The 22891-nt window shown below is 52.7% G+C and overlaps 1 protein-coding gene across 2 annotated transcripts in view; it reads left to right on the top strand.

Annotated features, from left to right (window-relative positions):
• The first annotated feature begins 155 nt into the window (after window positions 1–155).
• The window catches only part of CCND3 (cyclin D3), a 96515-nt gene continuing 73779 nt past the window's right edge, over window positions 156–22891 (top strand). The window contains exon 1 of one of the 2 annotated variants that reach the window (XM_047796941.1): window positions 156–273. The gene's annotated coding sequence lies outside the window, so the exon portion shown is untranslated. Of the gene's footprint in view, window positions 274–972; window positions 1189–22891 lie in introns of those variants that run through there. The other variant, XM_047796942.1, reaches the window with a different exon arrangement.

The raw sequence follows: 22891 nt of genomic DNA, 5'->3' as shown, positions 1-22891 counted from the left end.
GTTTCACACGTATTTAAAAACGAAATCGTTTTTCATAAAAAGCACATCCCTGGAACGCTCCAAACTTGCCTGATTGTTAGCCACACCTGGCTAGGTCCCGCCGGATCCCCATGACTTTACTCTCTGGAGGAGGGGTCTTGGGCATCTGTATTCTTAAGTTCTCCAAGTGAGTCTCCTGAGCCTGGATATTTGGGGAAGCTTTGTTTTGTGCTGACGGACCCAGAGCCAGCCAATGGCCCACTTGGAACGAGAGCCAGCAGTCACGTAATCCAGGTGTGCCACTGCATCCGGCTGCCTTCTCGCCCTCAATTAACCCTGAGGTATTTGCGGGGCGAGCCGGGAGGCGTCGGCGGTAGGAGGCTGTCCGGTGCCCGCCTCACTCCCAGGCCGTGGAGTCTACGCAGTGCCTGTGGTTTTCTGCGGTTCACTCGCGGGTCAGCCCCTCTGGATGGGGGTCCTTCAGGCACCGCGCCTCGTCTGTCTCCGTTTGCGGGTGCCCGGCAGGTCGCAGAGGCTGGGTTTGAATCTCAGCACTCGCCAGCTGTGGGACTTCGAGCAAATTACCTAACCTCACTTTGCCTCAGTTTCCTCTTTTGTGAAACTAGGGTGGGATGGGTAGCCGCGGGGGAGGGAATAAGCTAATATACACAGAGTTTATCACTGTGCAGACTGAGAGTAAGAGGTCAAGAAGCAGCGCCTAATGTTATTTATTTCTTGCGTGGCGAGTGGATGAGCAGAAAACGCTCACATGCAGAAGTCGGGGAAACCTGCGCCACGCCTGCCCCGCCGCGCGCACCTGAGCGTGGAGGGCGCCCGGTCCCCTCACCTGGGGCACAGGGGGCAGGTCTGACGGTCGGGGTCGCTGCGCGGGGTGAGCCACCCGGAGAAATCGGGCCCCAAACCTGAGTTGAGCAGAGCACCCAGCCCCTTTGTCTCCTCCGCCCCCCCTTCCCCACTTCCTGCCCAGCTTTAAACTCGGGATTGGCGGCGCGGCGCCGACTTTGTAAACACGCCGCGCCTGCGGCGGTGGAGACTGGTTCTGTTTGGGCGTCTGGGGGAGGGGTGCACGCCCCTCCCCGCGGCTGGAGGTGGCGACCCCCCACCTCGCCAAAGACAGAAACCAGAGGCGGCGGCGGGAGAGTGTCTGCGGCCACGGCCAGTGCTCCGGGGGGCTCACCTGCCGAGGAGGTAGGCTTGAAGGCTGGAGAAGCCAAGATAGATGGATGTTAGCATCTCCCCGCTTCGCTGGGGCCTTCGAGCTGAGGCGGGACACCTGGGCGGGGAGTCGGAGGTGGCGACCTGATCAGCCTCCTCGATGTCTCTCAAAGCTCGGTTCACTTTCTCTCTGAGTTGCAGAGGCTGAAGGGCAGAGAGCTCCCCCAAAGCTCTGAACTTTCTCTGTGTCCACACAGGCCCTCTTCAAACTGATCTGGAAGCCTAGTGATTTCACTGGGCTGTCTGTCGTCCTTCTTCATAATTCAGAGATGGGGTGGGAGGCAGTAGGGGGGCAGACCCAGTGTGGGCAGCGAGCCTTGGGGGTCCTCCTGCCAGCCAGGGCTGAGGGAGGAGGCCAGAGGACTGGAAGGAGGAGCCTCTCAGTGGGGGTCCCTTTGGTGTCTGCGGGGGTACACAAGTGACGGCTTTAGCCTCTTCTGTGTCTTTTAATGTGTCAACAAGAGGATTAACTGAGGAAATTGGTTGCTATTATTCAGAAAGCATTACGGTATTCATTTGCACACATTGAGCGCCTAGTATGTGTCTGGGATGGTGTGTGGGCGCTGAGGGTGCAGTGATGTTATTTGTCCACAGTGATCTAGCCTGGGTCATAGAACACCAGAGATAAGGTGCCAGGTTGGGGTGGCTGGGAAGGCTTCAGAGAGAAGAGGACATTTGAGTTGGCTTCTGAATGATGACTAGTCCCCAGGCAGAGGTGTGATGGGAAGTCTTTGCTGGGCACTTATTGATTCTGCAGAGCTGGACTCGCCCCTGACTGTGGCATTGGGCCTTGGAAAACAGTGGGCACCCAGAAGCCGTCTCGGCATTCTTTAACCCACTGTCTAGACATGAAGAAGAGATAGGAATGTAACAGGATGACTTTAGGGAAAGGCATGTGTCCGGGCTGGTCCCCAAGAACCCAGAAATTTCCAGCTGGACGAAGCTAGGAGAGTCCACCCCAGGGGTGATGTAACAGTCCACACAGTCCTGGGGCACCACCCACTCCCCGTCCCTGGATGCTGGGACTGCGTCCTCTACCAAGTCCTTGCGCTGTGCCCTTTCTCTTTGGGACCAGAGAGTGAAGAGAACTGGATTCCCCCCATGCTTCCCTGTAGGTTCTTCTGCTTTTTCAGTCCCCAGGCTCCTTTGGGAAATGGCTGACACAGCAATGGATTAATCCATCCAACACCTGTTTGCTGTGGCCACACTGTCTGCACAGGACATAATGGTTGACAAGTCAGAGCCTCTGCTCCCCTGGACTTTAGGATCAAAAGCGACTCTGAGAATTCCAGCAGGAACCCAGTCTGTCCAGTCCTTGAGCCCATGACCTCCAAGTGTCTTCTCTTTGCCATTTACTTCCCTAAAGGGTCCAGAGCAACAGCTAGGGCTTTTATAGCACTGTCAAGTACTCTCCTAAATGGTTTTGGTGTGATGTCTGGTTTAATTCTTCTGCCCGTCCTGTGAGGTGAGCGCTAGGATCATCTCCATCTTCTCGTTGAGGAAACAGGCACAGCGACCATTTTCCTAAAGAGGACACCAGGCGTAAATGGGAGGGCTGGGATTTGAACCCAGGTCACTTGACTTGGGAGACCTGGGTCAGCTGACCTGTTCTTAACCATTAGGCCAGTCTGCCTCCTTGACCGACCACATGGGATGTGAGCCTTGAGCCAGGAGCTTAGATGTTTCTGAAAGGAAGCTGTGGTCCTGTATCTCGGGCGATACAAAGGAGAGCAGCAATCTGTTAGCTGAGCTTGGGTGCTGGTGCTATTTTCAGGGAGCCCCAGGAGGCCTGGAGAAGGGTTATCCGGACAACGCAGAGCTGGTATCCTTTGCTCATGGCCGTGTGTGTGTGTGTGTGTGTGTGTGTGTGTGTTTTATGTGTTTTCCTGAATGTGCATGTGTTGTGTGTTTTTCAGTAAGCCTTTGATGCAAAAAAGATGCAAGGAGGTGATGTGCCAGAATCTGGGGAGATGGGAAACCAAGCTACCTCTTTTGTTGGGAATCTGTAACAAGAGCAAAGACCCTCATATTCTAGACTCCAAAGGGAATGGATCCCAGTTGGTAGCTGAGCAGGGAGGATGGTCGGAGAGCGGAATCAATGTTAAGATGCGCACCTTTCCTCCCTGCAGTTGCTGCCTCCCAAAGTTGCATGAGAGCATCTAACCCCCCTCCTCTAGGCAGGCTGGGACCTTGCCCCTGGGTTCTTGGGGACCAGGCCACAGGACAGAAGTTCTATGGCTTTCAGCCATTTTCCCATCCCTTTCATGAAACTCTCGCTTTCTCACATGAGCCCTCTGAACAGAGCAGATCTGGGGAGGCCCAGGAGCTGCCCCTCTCTGCCTGCAGTCACACCACCTTTAGTGTCTGTCTTTGAGGGAGGGGTGTGTGTTGGGGGTGGGGTGTTAGTGCCAGGAGTCGAGGGGGGCCGATCCGCGGTCAGTCGCAGGTAAAGCGGGATGTGACGGTCAGAACTAGGTAGACCTCCAGGCTGCTCTTCTCCACGCCCACCTCCCTCCCTCTCCGGGAATAGGGTGAGGTGCAGTGGCAGCCTTGGCACAGGCCCCCGCCCCCGGTGCTGCCTTCTCTGTTGAGAACAGGTTGTACTCTTGAGAAACCACAAGAGGAAGTTTAGGGAGCGCTGGGGGTGGGGAAAGTTCTGGGGCCCCTGCCAAGTTTCCCTTTCTCTGCTGAGTGGTAGGTGTGTTTATTTTGGTGTGTTTCTCTTGCCCTCAAAGACATTTAAATTTTAAACCCACTGAGTTTCACAGAGCTGTCAAGGCCTGTTCCGTTACAGTGTGTTTGTCTTGGAGAGGGTGAGAGTAGTCAGAGACACCCCTGGAAATGGCTTTGCAACAAGGTACTCAGTTTTTGGATTTCACCTCGGATTTGTGCTGGTTAGGAAAGGCCAGCTAACTTCACAAAGTCTTTTCTCGTCTCTGCCCTTTCACCTCCCTCTTCCCCAAAGCACTCCCTACAGCCTCAAACACTGGACAGTGTGGTTATAATGGCCACTTGGGAGCCAAATGATGTTGCCAGGAGCTGTCCTATGTGTTCCACCTGCCTTATCGCCTTTAATATTCACCATAACTCCAGGTAGTAAATGCCTCTATCCCCAATTTACAGATGAAGAGACTAAAGCACAGAAAGGCTTAGAATCTTGCCTGAGGTCACACAGCTAGTAGGTGGCAGAGCCCAGATTTGAACACTGGTCTGACTTCAGAGCCTGAGCTCTTGAGGTCTATTTAACCCTCACATCAGAGCATCAACGTCTTCAGCATACCAGACCCCACACGATAGGAGGTTGAGATCTAAAGATGTTTTTAAATGGTGCTGCTAGTGTTGGGAGGGGGCGACTTGGGTATAGAATTGGAAGAGAGATTCTCTGAAAGTTAATATATGAAAAAAGGAGGAGTTCTTGCTGCGGCTCAGCAGGTTAAGAACCCAACATAGTGTCTTCGAGGATGTGGGTTCGACCCCTGGCCTGGTTCAGTGGGTTAAGGATCCGGCAGCTGGGATCTGGAGTTGCTGTGGCTGTGTTGTAGGCCGGCAGCTGCAGCTCCAATTAAACCCCAGCCTGGGAACCTGCATATGCCGCAGGTGCGTCCCTAAAATAAATGCATGCATGCATGCATGCATACATAAATAAATAGGATAACTGGAGTTCCTGCTGTGCCACAGTGGGTTAAGAATCCACCTGCAGCTGCTCCAGTCACTGTGGAGGCTCGGGCTCGATCCCTGGCCAGGTGCAGTGGGTTAAAGGATCCTGAGTTGCTGCAGTTGCGGCTCAGATTCAATCCCTGGCTCAGGCTAGTGCGGCCATTTAAAAAAAAAAGAAAAGAAAGAAAGAAAAGAAAACCGAGGGAACGGAAGATGCAGTGGGTGAAAGGTTGAGGCCAAACTCTGGAATTTTGAAGCACAGGGGAGAAGATGTAGGAGGGATATTGGAGCTGCATTCAAACATTTGAAGGCTGCCTCTGGCACCCCCAGGTAGGGGTCTGGTGGAGGCAGACTTCCAAAAAGCATAAGCGCAGTCTAACAAATAATTGCCTAATCCCCTTCTGCAGAAGTGACTTCCTCTCTAAGGGAATCTAGAGCACCTGCTGGGGAGGGGGTTCTGCCCTCCGGAAGCTCTCAAAACCCCTTCACCTCTAAGCCTCCCCAAATGATTGGTTTTTCACGGCTTCCTTGCACGCTACTCCCTGGCCCATGGTGGTTCCCATCTGTCCACCAGGTGGTGCTGTTGCCCAGCGTGTGGCTCCTGGGCTGCTGAATGGGTTCAAGAGCGCCACCTGGTCCTTCCGCCACCAGCTAGCTGGTTTCCTGGGGCCTTTCCCCAGCCCCATCCCAAGCTAGCTACACACCAGGACTCAGGGAGCCACTTCTGACCCAGCACAGCCCCCATAAAACGCGCTCTCAGGTCTCCTCTGGGTTGCAGCCAGAACATGCCGGCCTCCGCCCCTGGGGCAGGCTCCTTTCCCCAGGTCCCTCCCCTCCTTCCCCACCCTGACCTTCCTTTGCCCTGAAGATAGGAACAGAAGGCAAGACCAGCAGCCATCGTGGGCATGGCCTTTTGTAGCCTTCAAAGGCATGACCCCCCCCCCCCCCGTCATGTCATCTTTTTTAAGGTCCTCAAAAGCCGCACCTCTCAGGACTATTTGCCCTCAGCAGCCTGACCAGTTCTCCCACCCTGCTTAGAACTCCCCCAGGACAGCCACTCCTAAGGAGAGACAGCAGGAGCCCAGGCGTTGTCCTTAGGAAGGAGAAGCAGCAGAGGGGTTGCTTGGTGCCTTGTTTGTTGCTAGCTGTTCCTTACCCACCCCTCCCTCCTGCCTCCCAGAAAGGCCCAGAGCCCCCCGCCCCCCCAACGCAGCAGTCAGGGTCCCTGCATGTGCCAGGATAGGGTGCAGTTCCAACACCCGTGTCCAGAGGGCGCTGTGGAGGCCGGGCCCAGAGAGTGCGAACATACCCAGCATGTTCCAAGCCCTGAAGTATTTCATTGCTCCCCCTCGCATCAACTGTGGGAGGCAGGATGCCGGTTTTATAGGAGAGCAAGCCAAGGCCTCGAGGTTTAAGCAGGTGGCTTCCATTCACAGCTGGGCGGTGGCTGAGCAGGAGGAAGTCTGAGGCGCAGGCCATTTAGCTGTAAAGTTTGTGCACGTGACCACGAATCCACACTCTCACGGAGTGGCCTGTGCTCAGTGCAGAAAGCACTGTGGTTTGAATCCTAGCTTGGCTCCTTCCTGCTTGTGTGAAACTCAGTTTCCCCACCTGTTAAGTGGGCGTAACTCTAGTCCCTGCCTTGCGGGGTCGTTGAGAGGATTAATGGTGCTGATGTTTGTTGAGTGCTTACATGTGCCAAGTGTGATTTTTGTGTGTGTGCCCTTCCACACAGCAGCTCTGTGATGGAGGCACTGTCATTATGCTTTCACAGAAGGGGAAACTGAGGCATGGAGAGGTTACCCAGAGTCGGGGCTGAGGCGTCGGGAGTGGTTGTCCAGGGGGAGTTCTAAGCAGGATGAACTGGCCAGGCCTCTGAGGACTCATAGGCTCAGGAGGTAAGGCACTCCAAGCCTTGGCAGGTGCCAAGCAGGTCAGAAGCCCTTATACATGAAATTTCTGTCGCCATCATATCATTGTCACAGTCATCTCCCGGGCTGAGCTTCTGGGGCTGGGCGTGGGGCTCCCCAAAACCAGGGAGGCAGTTCTGGTTTCTGCCCTCGCCATCCCACCTATGACTTCATCTCATCCTTTTTCTCTAGAATAAAAATCGGCCCACGAATTCTGGCCTGTGGTCAGACAGCTGGACAGAATACTTGAAACTGGGACTGTCCCAGAAACTCCCAGCTCTGGCCCCAACGTCTGCTCCAGCTCGTCCTCCCTCCTGTTCTGCATTCTCTTCCCTCCAGGCTGCGCCTCCTGCCCCCTCCCCTGGGGGCCCCCCTGAGTTCTGGGAAAGGAAGCCAGAGTGGGGCCTCCGACAGAGGCAGACCCTGGGCTCCAACTTGGGCTCCAGCTGGTGTTGGAGGCTGCGGGAGGAGCAGAGGGCCAGCCAGGGGAGGGGAGGATGGGGCACGGAGCCCCCCCAGGCTGCCATTCCCCAAGAAGGCCTCTGTTCTTCATGGGCTTTTTCCTAAGCTCCAGTTTCTTAAACTCAGTCTGCTGGCTGCCGAGGAATCAGCTCAGAGTAAGACCCTGGGGAGGACTTCCTCCTGTCTGGCAAGTGGATGTCACAAGCTGTCTTTGGATTGTGCCGTGGCCGCCTAACACCGGGCCCCCGAGAGTCAGGGCGGCTTTGTCCCTTCCTTCCAGCCCCATTGCCTTTTTCTAAGCAGGATCTACTCAGAGCCACACACTTGGTGGCTGTTCAGAGGTGGGATCTCTTCTCATCCCAGTGAGAGAGGATCTTGGGGTTACAAACTCCCAGATGTCCTGGGTGGCTAAGGATGGGCCAAAGTGTGGAACCTTCTAGTCCCCCCCCCCCCCCCGGCCCTCTCTCTCTCTCTTTTTTTTTCTTTCCAATCAGCTGGTATCTGCTGGCCTTAGGGGCAGCCTCTGTCTTTTGTTAGAATCCTGCTTCTGGGACCAGGTGGAGTTTTCCTTCTCCAGCCTCTTGGTCTCCAAGGAAACGGAATCTTTTCCTGCCCAGGCCGGGTTCTAACTCAAAACACTCTTTACAACCGGGCCATGAACTTGGGGCCTCCTGGGGTGGGAGGTCCTCAGAAGGCTTGCCTCTCTCTTGCTGCTCCTCTGACACAGCTTCTGGGGGTCATTTTTGGTATTTCTTGTGGGCCTCTAGCATGTGAATTTTCTCTGAACCCTCATTTCTTTGCCAGCCTGTGGTGGCGAACATGTTGGGAGAGATGAGCGCATATTTTTGCCCAATACTTGCACGTGCTGGTGCTGCTGGAAGAGCCTACATACAGTAGGTATCTGTGTAAGTGAGCTTATAATAAATATGCATATTGATGAGCCCACCTCTCATTTATTCCTCCCAAGAATGCTCTACGTTTCCTTATCTTGCAGAGGAAGGAACTGAGGCACAGAGGTTGAGTAACTTGCCCAAGGTCACCGAGCCCTGTGGCCGAAAGAGCTCTGGCTGGAGTCAGACTTTTCATGCACACTGCGTGTGTGTGTGCACACGTGCCCATGAACGTGTGCCCACATGAACGAGTGTGAGGTGATAGCAGCTTCCCTGCTGAGGCGTCCTGAACCCAGTACAGGATGGGAGAGCAGGCCAGTAGGCCCCGGGCTATCTCTGTGTTTGATAGGGTACTTGTGTGTGACCTGCCCATCAGCGGAAGCACGATGGTGTGGAGACACATCCCCCAGGAGGGCCCAGGGACACCTCCATCCCTCGGGGTTCTCAACCCAAGATTGGATTGTCCCCTGAGCCGAGCAAGATGGCAGGGAACGAGCAAAGAGGGCCCCACCCTGCCCCAGCAGGCAGGTCAGGTGTTGCATACACACGACCCAGGAAGCAGGAGTGGGTGGTGGCGATGTGAGCTCTGCGAGGTGGGGCTGGGGCCCCGACCTTTCTGGGGAGCCCTGGATGAATCAGCCCGACCACAGCCGCCCTAACTTCGACAACGACGGTGCAAACAAGCTTTTCCTCCAGCTCCCCCCACCCCTCCCAACACTCTCGTGTTCCTTTCCTTTCTCTCCCTGAGAGCTCAGGCTTTGGCAGGGGTGTGGCACCAGGGCAGCGGCTGCAGGGTGCACCTCTAGAGTTGGTGGTTCAGTTGGGTCCTAGTGCAGCACCTGCAACCTTCACCAGCAAGGTACTCCACCCCAGAATGGCCCGGGGTGGAGGCCAGGAACCCCAACCAGAGGATAGGACCGTGGACGTGTAGGACTCGTGGGCTCACCCACCTGTCATGGCCTTCCAACAGCATCTGTAGGCCTCAGAGGTCTTGTCCCTTTCTCATTTACAGTGGAGACCCCCCCAAAAAAATTTTTTTTAAAAAAGGAGGAACTCCCATCGTGGCTCAGTGGAAATGAATCTGACTAGCATCCACGAGGATGCAGGTTCGATCCCTGTCCTTGCTCCACGGGTTAAGGATCCAGTTGTAGTGAGCTGTGGTGTAGGTTGCAGATGTGGCTCAGATCCTGCATTGCTGTGCCTGTGGTGTAGGCCAGCAGCTACAGCTCTGATTTGACCCCTAGCCTGGGAGCCTCCATGTGCCTCGGGTGTGGCCCTAAAAAGAAAAAAAAAAATTACAGTGGAGCCACATTTTATGCTGTGTTGGGTTCAAAGTTAGTGTAAAAACAAAACATGTCAATGTTTAAGTCTCCTTAAACTCCTCATAAAACACAATATGCATGGAGTTCCCTGGTGATGCAGCAGGTTAAGGATCTGGCATTGTCACTGCAGTGGGTTGGGTCGCTGCCTTGGGCGCAGATTCAGTCCCTGGCCTGGGAACTGCCACATGCCGTGGGTGTGGCAAAACAAAACAAAACCCCACAAAAAGCAAATAAACAAACCAATATGTATAACTTGGGCCTTCTTTCCCATCTCTAAGAAAATCCAGTACAGCCAGTTTTCACTGGGACTGATGGCCAAGTCTTTGGCTGACCATGATGTTGAGCTTGGGCTAAGGGCCCAACGCTATAGGACGACTACGTGGGTTTCTGGCTGGCCTCTCCTCCAGTGGCGATAACCGAATCTGTGATGGCTCAATGTGCACACTTACGAGTTCGGTATGCAGGCGCTCATAGGCTCTTCTGCGCTCCCTGGGCTTCAAGAAAAGTTTGAGCGCCTGTGCTGTGGCACTCTGGAGGACAGAGCAGTTGCTTGTGGATGGAGTAACCGGGAATTTCTCCTCGGAGCTGCCGTTTGAGAGAATGAAAGGAGTGGACCTTTTGGGAAAATATTCAGGAGCAGTTTTTTTTTTTTTGGGTGTTTTTTTGGCTGTGCCTCTGACACACAGAGCTTCTGGGGCCAGGGATTGAACCTGCGCCACTGCAATGACAACACTGTATCCTTAACCCACTGAACCACCTGGGGACCCCAGGAGCAATTTTAAATGGTGGTTGCTTTTGTATCTTTTCTGAGTATCTGAGTTTTTCTTTTCTTTTCTTTTCTTTTTTTACTGAAAGCCATATTATAGAAATAATTCCCCCCCACCCTTTTCTTTTGGCCACACCTGCAGCATGTGGAAGTTCCCAGGCCCAGGGATCAGACCCACACCACAGTCTCAACCTGTGCCATAGCTGCAGCAATGCCAGATCCTTAACCCATTGCTTTGCCACAAGAGAATTCCCAAATCATTTCTCTATTCTTATTTCTATGGCAAGTATTAGGCTTATTTATTTATATTATTACTGATTATAAAATAACTAGTGGCTGTTTCTATAATCATCATTTCTGTAACAGTAATAATTCTTCATGTGACCTTCTTCTTATTATTACTTTTTTAATGTTTTAAAAACTCCAGCAGGAGTTCCCATTATGGCTCAGTGGTTAACAAACCTGACTAAGATCCATGAGGACACAGGTTCGATCCCTGACCTCGCTCGGTGGGTTAAGGATCCAGTGTTGCTGTGAGCTGTGGTGTAGGTCTCAGATGCGGCTTGGATCTGGCGTTGCTGTGGCTGTGGTGTAGACCAGCAGCTGCATCTCCCATTCAACCCCTAGCCTGGGAACCTCCATATGTGGCGGGTGTGTCCCTAAAACAAAAACAACAACAACAACAAAAAACAAAACAAACAAAAAAAAAAACAACAAAGCAAAACCTCCAGCAACACACTGGGCGAGGAACTAAACCATGAGTAGTTAGAGAGGGCTGGGCATTTCTGAGACCCTGTGTCTGCTTGAACTGCCATGTTAGATCTTAGATCTTACCCTCTCTGTTCTTAGGAACACTTTCCATCCTTAAAATTTATTGAGGATCCGAAAGAGCTTTCGTTTTTCAAAGTTTCAGCTACTAGGAGTTCTCTTGGGGCTCAGCGGGTTAAGGATCCCGTGTTTTCACTGCAATGGCTCCGGTTGCTGCTGTGGTGTAGGTTCATTCCCTGGCCCGGGAACTTCTGCAGGTTCTGGGCATGGCCAAAAAGAAAAAAGAAAAAAAAAAGTAGCTACTGACACTGAATTTCTAGTAAAAACATTAAATGACAAATTTTAAAAATATTCATTATTAATTCCTTTAAAGTAACAATTAAAAAAAACTCCTGGTATGTTAACATAGCATCATTTTTTGTTTGTACGTGTGTGTGTGTGTGTGTGTGTGTGTGTGTGTGTCTTTTTGTCCTTTTTTTCTTCTTTTTTTTTTTTTGTCCTTTTTGAGGGCCGCACTGGTGGCACATGGAGTGTCCCAGGCTAGGGGTCTAATCAGAGCTGTAGCCGCCAGCCACAGCCACAGCCACAGCAATAGCAAATCCGAGCTGTGTCTGCGACCTACACCACAGCTCACGGCAACGCCAGATCCTTAACCCACTGAGCAAGGCCAGGGATTGAACCCATAACCTCATGGTTCCTAGTCGAATTCATTTCTGCTGTGCCATGACGGGAATGCCCATAGCATCATATTTTTAAAATAGAATAATAACTGTATTTTCCAAAACAACAAAAATTAGTAGAAGTGTGGCCTTGTTTTACATTTTTTGTAAATGTCTATAATGGTAGGCAGCTGGATTCTTGTACCTGCCTCTGCTTCAGTCTGTTGTAATATGTTGTTCTGGTTGATATGCATGAAGTAAAACCAGGCCTTCCACAGCTATGTGATTGGGAAGGACTGGTCTAGGGGGTGGCTGGCTTAGTGGGACATGGAGCCGAAAAGAAATCTGGGGGCGATGGTAGAGAAGCCAAATCCCCACCTACTTATTTTGTAGGTAATGAGGAGCCATTGAAGGCTTTGGAGCAAAGAAGCAACATGGCCAGAAGTGATTTCTAGGGCAGTGGGCAAGAGAGCGTCTACACAAAATAAAAAGGATTGAAACTAGGGTGGTGCAGTAGAAAATCAAGGGGGTGATTTGGCCAAATATTTTGAAGGTGGAAGCGACAGAACTTAGTAATTATTTGGGGTAGGAAAGTATGAAGAGTCATCGGTCTCCCTGAGATACTGCCCTGCGAAGCTCTGAGATGGAGGTGCAGTGTGTTGCCGTGTGTTGTCGTTTGCTGCTTGCTCACCTTCCCTCCTCTGAGGCTGCAGGAGGTGATCAGTAAGTGAATTGGAACAATGTGCACGAACCACCCCAGGATTTTTCAGCCTGGGTGGGGTGGGGGTTGCAGGGAGTAGCCGGCGGAATACTGGTGCCCTGACCAGCGTTTAAACCAAGAGGAAATGATGTCCATTATCATCAAGTATCATCAAGTAAAGGGTAAGAGGGGATGGCAGGCTATTAATAGAGAGAAAATCATGGGTGGACCTTGACATATACTGTTCTCTTGGCAAGCAAGGACATTTTCCTACTACCAAGACTAATAAGACTTGGGGAGAAATAGAAAGAACATCTAGGGGAGCTTGCTCCTGGTCGTTCTTGATTCTCAAGTAGCTCAAGTTCAATTAGGACAGTGTTTTTTCAAAACTAGAAGTGTTTTCATTTTATCCCATTTCTTACACACACAGACACACACACATATATGTATACATAAAACAGACAAGTTGCATTTAATCACCAATACTCCTTAATCCAGATGATGTACTTTTTTTTATTATTATAGTTGATTTACAGTGTTCTGTCAATTCCTGCTGTACAGCATAGTGACCCAGTTATGCATGTATCTACATTCTTTTTCTCACATTATCCTTCACAGATGATGCACTTTTGATAATTTTCTTGTTTTATTCTGTTGTTTGTTTGTTTCTTTCTTTCTTTTTAATGCTGGTCATGATTAGCTTCATGACCTAGCAGAGCATCCTGACTTGCAGTTTGAAAAACACTAAGTTGGCGGGGTATCAGTACTTTCAAGGTTCTGTTAGCATCAGAAACTGATTGTCCGATATGAGGCAAAAGGCATTTGTGGGAAGAAGGCTGGGGACCCAAAGATGTGCCAGAAAAGCTGGAAAACTGGGTTTGGAAATGGGTGGAAACCAACAAAGGGCCCAAGGGCTGGACAGAAGCAGGACAGCTGACCAGTCGCCTCTGCCTGGCCCTCGTGGTGGTGCACGTCAGGCGGGCTGGGTCCTGGATTTGCACCAAGGGAGAGGTAACCTTGGAAGGAAATGACAGTGCTGTTGGAAAGGGAACCGTGTGTTCAGTAGCCAAAGAAGAATAGTCTGCACGAGGTAACACAAGTCAGGCGCATAAAAAGGTATCTCAGAGTGAATGGTCTCCCTCCTTGAGAGTGGATCCAAATGCGCATGTTCTTGCCTGCTGGTGACCTTGCCACGTGGTCACCCTTTCTCCCTTCAGAAAGCAGTTTGGGTAAAGGTATCAAAATCTAATGCCCCCAGAATATTCTGACCCTCTGCCTTGGTAATCCCACTTTCCAGGCTCTGTCCTAAATTAAGTAATTCTAAATGTAGGAAAAAAACTGTCTGTGATGCTTTTCCTCGGAATGTTTTTATGTACAGAGACAAAAATCATAACAGCTGAAATACCTCCCGGGAATTTCCATTGTGGCTCAGCGGTTAGCAAACCCGACTAGCATCCATGAGGACGTGGGTTTGATCCCTGGCCTTGCTCAGTGGGTTAAGGATCCAGCATTGCCGTGAGCTGTGGTGGAGGTCGCACATGCGGCTCAGATCCTGCGTTGCTGTGGCTCTGGCGTAGGCCAGTGGCTTCAGTTCCAATCGGACCCCTAGCCTGGGAACCTCCATATGCTGCGGGTGTGGCCCTAAAAGGACAAAAGACAAAAAAAAAAAAAAAGAAAGAAATACCTCCCAAAAGAGCAACGTGCTCTATAGGTGTTAAGTGGAATATTAGGTATCCATTGAAAATGTCACTTGAAGAAATAGATGATGTCATAGAAATGACCTATATGGAGGTGTTAAGGGAAAAAAATCAGGATGCAAGATTATACATACAGTATATTTACAGCTGCATGTTTTACCCATATACACGTAGAGAAAAGACTGAGAGAAAATATACCAAAATGTTAATAGCAGTTGTTGGGGGGGGGGGTTGGTAGAACTATAGGTGACTTTTTTCAACTTTTTTCCCTTTTCCTAAATGTTCCAGTTCTATAATAACAAGAGAAATGTGAAACAAGTCATGAGTTGTGTTTCCATAAGTGTATAGAAGATCAGTCATTATTTTCATAGCATCTCTTTGGAAACAGTAGGTGCCAAGTAAAAAGTTGACCTGAGGAGTACAGTGTGGCAGCCCAGAGGAGAGCCTGGTGTGGTCCAGGAGGTGACGGCTGCCTCTGCCTCAAGTTCTCAACTCAGCCAGCACTGTCTGCCCACCCATCAAGTCCTGTGGCACCTTATAAAACAGAAATATGCAGGCAGCTCTGGGGTGACACCTCAGGTTGTCATGGCGGCTGGGAATGGGTCTTAACATGATTCACTTTCAAGACCCAGTTCCCCCCCGACGGGCAGAGGGGTCTGAAGCATGGAGCAAGCATTTTGGGATGGGGGGTACTGCTTTCTCCTAGTCCCTTTTAGCAGCTCGTAGAGAGGAGGGCAGTAAGGGGGTGAGAGCAGAGAGCAGGACTGGATCCCACAGTATCTGCCTCTGCCTTCCGCAGCTCAGCAACAGAGAAGGAGGTGGAGTCTGGATTGAGCCCCAAGATAAGGACTTTGCAGCAGCTGACTGAGAAGATCAAAATAAACAGCTGTACCCCCAGGAGAATGGACTCCGCATTCCGTTCCTGACCCCGCCCCCAATTCCCACTTCTCTCCAGTGCCTCCCTGCCCCCCACATGCACACTCAGCATCCCCATGGGCTGGAAGGGCCTCCCCTCAGCCTTGGCTTAGGTCCCTTAGAACCTTCCCACACCCGCCCCGGCTCCAGTAACCAGAGGCTCGGGGTGCGCTCCAGCTGTCTGGAAGGGAGTGAGTGCCCCCGACAGGTGGCCGGAGGCGGATGGGGACAGGGGGCCTCGTCCAGGGCCTTGCTCCACCTGCCAGGATGGGCCACCCTCAGGCTCACACGTGGGCCACTCCAGGAAGATCCAAGGACAGAAGGGGGCCGGTGGTGGTGGTGGTGGTGGTGGTGGCAAATCTGGGGAAGCAGAGGCAGGACCAGGGGCAGTGTGGAGTGGAGGGGAGGGGGGCATGAGAGGTCCTGCAAACATCCGGTCCTCACTGTGGGTGGGCCCGGCAGCTCACAGTCTGTGAGGGGAGACGCATGGCAGGTACATGCGGTAGTCATTGCTCACCACAATGCCTAGGGAGACCCCAGCTCCACGGAGCCCCCTGCAAGTCTCCCCGAGGGTTCGAGTCATTGCCCCAGACCTGCCCAGGCCACCTTCTAGATATGCTAACCTGGGATTTAAAATGAAGGAGGTATAAGAGGAGTTCCCTTTGTGGCTCAGCGGCTAACGAACCTAAGATCCCGACTTGTATCCTTGAGGACACAGGTTCGATCCCTGGCCTCACTCAGTGGGTTAAGGATCCGGCGTTGCCGTGAACTGTGGTGTAGGTCATAGACGCGGCTCGGATCCCTTGTTGCTGTGGTGTGGTGTAGGCTGGCAGGCTTGGCCCCCTAGTCTGGGGACTCCCATATACTGCAGCTATGGCCCTAAAAAAAAAAAAAATAATGAAGGAGGTATAGGGAGTTCCCTGGTGGCTCAGCCAGTTAAGGATCCGGTGTTGTCAGCGTTGTGGCATGGGTTCGATCCCTGGCCCAGGAACTTCTGCATGCAGCAGGTGCAGGCAAAAAAAAAAAAAAAAAAGGAGGTAGAAAGAGCAGATACTTCTCTCTCCAGGGGCTGGGCTAACCCTTGGGCCACCAGGAGCAGTCATCAACACCCTTCTGTGTCACCCCCATTCCAGTTCCAACCTGAACAGCAAGACTCAGCCTGACCTGGCACTGAGGGCCCTCAGGGTAGCACCAGTTCCCACCACCCCAAAGATATAGGGACTCTGGACATAACTCCTATACTCCTGAGCTTGTACATGGCCTTGGTGCTCACCTACAGAATTAGATAAAATCAGGGGACAGAGGGGTGGGTGTCTGTCCTGACATTTGTCTGCCCCCTTGCACTTGGTGGGAGAAGGGTTGAAAGAAGAAGGTAGTGGCAGGCAGCTCCCAAGGCTGCCCGTTGGCCTGGCTGAAGAGGGGAGGGCACCCCTACCCACTCCAGTGCCCAGGGAGAGTGTATATGGGGGTCTCACCACCGTCTTAGTCCCTACCAGCAGGCAACCTGGCAGGGTCCCACATCACTGTACTTAAATGACTCTCTTGAGGTCCCGAAGGCCCTCTCATCTCTAGCAGATTGCTGGGCAACGCCGCCCTGGCCCGGGCACCCCCAGCCAGCAGACTCAGCGCTTGTATGCTAGCAATAGCCAGGACTAACTACGTAATTGGCAGAGTGCCTTGTTCAAAAATTATTAAGAATTTCTGGGAGTTCCCGTTGTGGCGCAGTGGAAACGTATCTGACTAGTAACCATGAGATTGTGGGTTCAATCCCTGGCTTTGCTCAGTGGTTAAGGATCTGGTGTTGCCATGAGCTGTGGTGTAGGTCGCAGACGCAGCTAGGATCTGGTGTTGCTGTGACTGTGGTGTAGGCTGGCAGCTGTAGCTCCAATTCCACCCCTAGCCTGGGAACCTCCATATGCTGCAAGTGTGGCACTAAAAGGATCTCTGTGTGTGTGTGTGTACACACACAAAAAATTAACATATAAAGAATTTCAAGATGGGAGTTCCTGCTGTGGCACAACAGGATGGGCAGTGGTTTCTTGAGAACACTGGGACACAGGTTCGATCCCCCACCCAGCACAGTGGGTTAAGGATCTGGCATTGCCGCAACTTCAGCTTAGGTTGCAACTGTAGCTCGGCTCTGATCCCTGGCCCAGGAGCTCCATATGCCCCAGGGTGGCCAAAAAAGAAAAAAAAAATTTCAAGGTGGTGGCAGCAGAGCATTAAACCAAAGGTGGAACCCTTCTGAGCACAGAGCTCTGTGGGCCTGCCCAGGTCACCTGCCTGTAAGGCCAGCCCCGAGGGTCACCAGCATTCATCAAATGCTTGCTGGAACACCAGACCCTGTGCTAGGCGCTCACCACGCATGATCTCATTCCTTCCTCTCAGCAGCCCTATTATCCCTGTTGTGCAGACGAGGAAATTGAAGGATTAGACAAGCCGCATAACTTGCTGAGGTCACCAGCTCTTAAGGGCTAGAGCGGGGGACAGAACCCAGCCTGTCTACAGAGCCTGGGCTCTTAACCACCCCGGGCCGCTCCAGCCCACAGGGGTAGGGTGGTTGCTGGGCAAGGCAGCTGCTTCCTGTCCCCTTCTTCTGGCCTATCAGGGGCAGGAAGGAAGATGAGGCAAGAAACAGCAGCTGACAGTGCAGCAACAATGGCAGTGGTGGTGAGGGCGGCCAACCCAGACAGAAGCGCTGGGTGGAGACCGTGTGAGATGCACCCAGGGGCTGTGTGAGCTGGAGGCAGCTGATAGACACCGCAGCTGTGCCCTCCGCCCTCTCGCCCGGTGTGGGCATCGGCGAACCCTCCCCCTCCTCATATCACCTCCAGCTCTGCCTCTCTCTTCCTCTTTACAGCCGTGGCTGCTTCTCCTCACTTCTCTCCTTCACCCCCTTTCCGGCCACCCTGCACCCTCCCACCAAGTCCTCAGTATCCCCACATCTACGTCCGTTGTAATGACAGCCGCAGTGTAGAGAGCACCCGCTGTGTGCCAGGCACACTGCTAGCCACTGCATAGCTTTATCAGCCTGAATTCTCTCCACAAACCCATGTGCATCATTATCATCCACATTTTCCAAAGAAAGAAACAGAGGCTCAGAGAGGCTAAGAGGTTGGTCTAGGGTAACACAGCTGTGAAGTAGCCCAGAGGAGACGTGGGTGCAGATCTGAAGCCCCTGTGTTTTTGGCGCCTCCTGACTGCCTTCCCCACAGGATGGCGTTGGCCTGACTGGGTGCAGTGTGTCCCTGAGCGTGGAAGAGCCTCTTCTCACAAAGGAGGTGGTTTGGGAAATGGTTGACTCGAAGGAAGAATCGGTTGTATTTTGTGGAGGAGATGCTCCCCTCCTGTGCGGTAGCTGGGGCAGCATTCCTAGAAGGCTCTCTCTGACCCTTGGGAGAGCGGACCTGATGGAGTGAGGTGACAGGTTGCTGCAAGGATGAGCACTTGGACAAGGAGGAAGGTCCCTCTCACACATTGCACCAGGAACGGGCTGCAGGAGGCATCAGGAGAGAGTTCCCATTGTGGCTCAGCAGGTTACGAACCCCACTGGTATCCATGAGCACTCGGGTTTAATCTCTGGCCCTGGAGTTCCCTTCATGGCTCAGTGGTTAACAAATCCGACTAGGAACCATGAGGTTGCGGGTTCGATCCCTGGCCTTGCCCAGTGGGTTAACGATCCGGCATTGCCATGATCTGTGGTGTGGGTTGCAGACATGGCTCGGATCCAGTGTTGCTGTGGCTCTGGCGTAGGCTGGTGGCTACACCTCCGATGAGACCCCTAGCCTGGGAACCTCCATGTGCCGCGGGTGTGGCCCTAGAAAAGACAAAAAAAAAAAAAAGTATCCCTGGCCCTGCTCAGTGGATTAAGTATACAGTGTTACCGTGAACGGCAGTGTGGGTCGCCGTCGAGGCTGAGATCCGGCGTTGCCGTAGCTGTGGTGCAGTCCGGCAGCTGCAGCTCTGGTTGGACCTCTAGCCTGTGAACTTCCATATGCCAAGGGTGCAGCCCTGGGGAAAAAAAAAAAAAAAAAAGGCGCAGGGAGAGGTTTGGCTGCTGTAACGGAGACCCCGAATCAGGAGCCTGAACAGGATGGAAATTTCTTGCATGCAGGTCTGGGTGGGCGATCGGATCGCTGGACAGGAATGGGGACCCCCCACTTTTCCCAGACTGTGGCCGGTCTGTGCCCTTAGATGTTGAAGACAGCACTGCCCTTCCCCTGGGTCTGTGACCCAGCCAGTGTGAAGGGAGAAAAGGGAAGGAGGGGGCACTACCCTTCCTCTTCAGGACATGACCCCAGATTGTCAGGTCCCTTATCTCTTTGGCCAAAAGTTGGTCACCTGCCACATTTAGCTGCCAGGAGTTTGGGGATCTTACATAGTGGAGCTTTGGGTCTGAAAGGTTACCAGGAGGGGGATTGGATGCTGTGGGGCCCCAAGGAGCCTTTGTGCCAGGATCCAGACAGGCAGGGACCAAGAGGCATGTGTCACACACGTGAGGATGGCTTTTCAACTGTGAAATGTCTGAGAGAAGCATTCTCTAAAGGACATCTCTCTGGGGGAGGCCTGGGGCCGAGGGGCCAGGGCCCCCCACTCTGCTATGGCCCTCTTCCCTGGCCGGCCTCACCCCTGGTCAGAGGTAGAGGGTTTGACTCCCTTGCCCTTGTCCCAGGAGCACTGCAGGGTGAGGGGGGCTCCTTAAAGAGCACCTCACTTGCAGAGTTCCCATTGTGACGCAGTGGTTAACAAACCAGACTAGGAACCATGAGGTTGCGGGTTCGATCCCTGGCCTTGCTTAGTGGGTTAAGGATCCGGTGTTGCCGTGAGCTGTGGTGTAGCTCGCAGATGCGGCTCGGATCCCGAGTTGCTGTGGCTGTGGTGTAGGCCAGCGGCAACAGCTCCAATTCGACCCCTAGCCTGGGAACCTCCATATGTCGAGGGAGCGGCTCTAGAAAAGGCAAAAAGAAAAAAAAAAGAGCACCTCACTTGCCCCTGTGGGAGGCCCTGCTGTTCTCAGATGGGGTCGAACAGCACCATGTCCCCTCACCTCCCTGATCACCTGCCATCATCTCAAGCATCAAGAGATGGAAAGTTCCAGGGCTCTCAGGACCAAGTCTTGGTCTCAGAGACAGAAAGCACACAGAATTGAGGCAGGCGGTCGGGCTTGGACCAAAATGAGGGAAACATTTCTTTTCTCTGGAGATACGAGTCGCTAGATGCCGACAGGCAGCCTTCTGGGCCCATTGTTTGCTTGTTCATTCACTCATTCACTCATTCGCTCATTCATTTCTGTGTCCTGAACACCTTCTGTGGATTCCCCAGGTGCTGTGTTCAGTGCGGGTGAAAGAGAAAAGAACAAGGCAGGAATTGACACAACGTGGTAAATCAACTATACTTTAATTTTTTTAAATGTTCTTTTATTTCATTGTGTTTATTGATTGATTTAGTTTGCTTTTTAGGGCCGTACCCACGGCATGTGGAAGTTCCCAGGCTAGGGGTTGAATTGGAGCTATAGCTGCCGGTCTACGCCACAGCCACAGCCACAGCAGCTTGGGATCCAAACCATGTCTGCGACCTACACCACAGCTCACGGCAACCCTGGATCCTTAACCCACTGAGCGAGGCCAAGGATGGAACCTGTGTCCTCATGGATACTAGTCAGGCTCATTACTGCTGAGCCATAATGAGAACTTCCTAAAAATTTTAAAAAAAGGAAAAAAGAACAAGATAGGCACAGCTTCTCACCTCTTGGAGCTTACAAGCCCTCAGTGTGCCCCCCCGCCTCTCGCCTCTCCAGAGAGGACAGACCAGGCCAGCACAGCTCTGAGAGCCACCTTTGTGGCCCAGTGCTTGAAGGGCCTGAAGGGAGCCCCTGAAAGCACGTGGAAGGCCTCACCTGGGTGCCGGGAGCCTGCTGTCCTGGTGTTGCGTGGGCTGGGCGGGGACGAGCAGGGGTGCCAGTGGGCACAAGGGTGGGGGAACAGGCATTGGAGTGGCGGTTTCACTTCCCTCTCACATAGCGGGTGTGGAATCTGCTTATTCTCCGTTGGTGAGGTTTGTGACTTCTCCTCTGAGCCTGGGGGACAGGTTGCCTCTCAGTCCCTCCTCCGCCCTGGGCGGTCCCTCCAGTGCTTAGGCTTGGGTGGGATCCCTCCCTCCCTGCACTGGGACCCTGGTTCTCCAACAGCACCTCTCGGCTCCAGGTGTGGGACGTGGAAACCTGTGTGGGGCCTGTGGTCTCTGGGCCCCTCTGGCCCTGCAGGCCTCCCAGCTTGTCCAGGAAGCGATGCATCGGGCCCTGCCTCCTCAGAGCCCTGCTTCCCCTCATAGTGACCCCAGGCCCTTGGTTTGCCCCCTCGCCTTGGCCTTTCTCCCTGGCCACTTACTCCCTGAGGCATGGCCCAGCTCAGGCCCTGCCCGGGCCCCTGATTGGCCTCCCAGGGTCACTTGACACATTCTTTTTTTGTGTGTGTGTCTTTTCTAGGGCCGCACCCGCGGCACATGGAGGTTCCCAGGCTAGGGGTCTAATTGGAGCTACAGCTGCCAGCCTGTGCCACAGCCATAGCAACACGGAATCTGAGCTGCATCTGCAACCTTCACCACAGCTCATGGCCATGCCGGATCCTTAACCCACCGAGTGAGGCCGGGGATTGAACCTGCAACCTCATGGTTCCTAGTCAGATTTGTTTCCGCTGCACCATGACAGGAATTCCACTTCATGCATTCTTGCTATTGCTACTCAGGGGCATGGCCGAGGGAGGGCTGAGATCCTCCCAAGAAAGACTGACTTTTCCTTCGTGCCACTGGCCGTGTCCTAAAGTCTCCGGACACTGTCTCTGTCTCTACCACCTGGTGGCTCTGTGTCCCGGGTGAGTTCTTAACCTCCCTGTGCTTCAGTGCGCTCATTTGTAAGCCAAGGAAGCTCCGCATACATAGAGCTCTTGGAATAGTGCCTGACACAGAGCAAGTGTCCAGCTGCTATTATGTTACAGGTGTTTATCCTTGTGATGAAAACATTGGCAAAAGTTTGAGGCCCCCACACTGGTCTATGAACTCCTTCAAATAAAACCTTCGGGGAGGAGTTCCCATTGTGGCTCCGTGGGTTAAGAAGCTGACTAATATCCATGAGAATGTGGGTTGGGTCCCCGGCCTTCACTCAGTGGGTGAAGGATCCGGTGTTGCCACAAGGTGTGGTGTAGGTCGAAGTTGCCACTTGGATCCCGTGTTGCTATGCCTGCTTCTCCAATTCGACCCCTAGCCCAGGAACTTCCATACGCCGAAGGTGAGGCCCTAAAAAAAGAAAAAAAAAAAACAAACAGAAACCCTCCCCCCTCAGGATCTAAGTAAAATCTTCAGAGTCCCGTGCCCCAGCCAAACCTACGTTCAGTAACACCCGCATCTCTGCAGTTAAGACGGTCAGTAGGAGCGCGGGAGTCCTGTATGGACTCCGTATTTGGCTTTTAGCGCAGTCTTTGCACTTAGCGGGTGATCATGGGTGGGGGGGGCGGACAGATGGGCAGGTGTAGACTGGCATTCACAGGACCCAAAGGTACAGCTGCCCAATGATTGTCATAATGAAATACAGTCTGTTCTCTTTACTCACGACAGTCATGTTAACGTAGCCACGAGTGCTGAATTAGTGACTCCTGAGCCATAGCTCCCAGGGGAATACAGAGTTGGATTCCTTTGAGTCTGTGCACCTAACATCTTCATCAGTCACCCAACATACTGTTTTATGTGTATTTCTGTTTAAATACACCTTTTTAAATATCTGTGGCTGATTCATTAAACTATCACTCATACCTGAATGAAGCTCAGGTAACGCCCGTATTTTCTCCATGAGACACATCACAGCCTTCTTGCACTTAGGATCGTAGGCGCAACGCTTGGGGGTCGTTTTAAGCAGCGAAGTCAACAAAAAGGGCCCAAC

This window comes from Phacochoerus africanus, chromosome 9, assembly GCF_016906955.1.
Source record: "Phacochoerus africanus isolate WHEZ1 chromosome 9, ROS_Pafr_v1, whole genome shotgun sequence".
Taxonomy (NCBI): Eukaryota; Metazoa; Chordata; class Mammalia; order Artiodactyla; family Suidae; genus Phacochoerus; species Phacochoerus africanus.
This window is presented reverse-complemented; position numbering and strand designations above follow the sequence as displayed.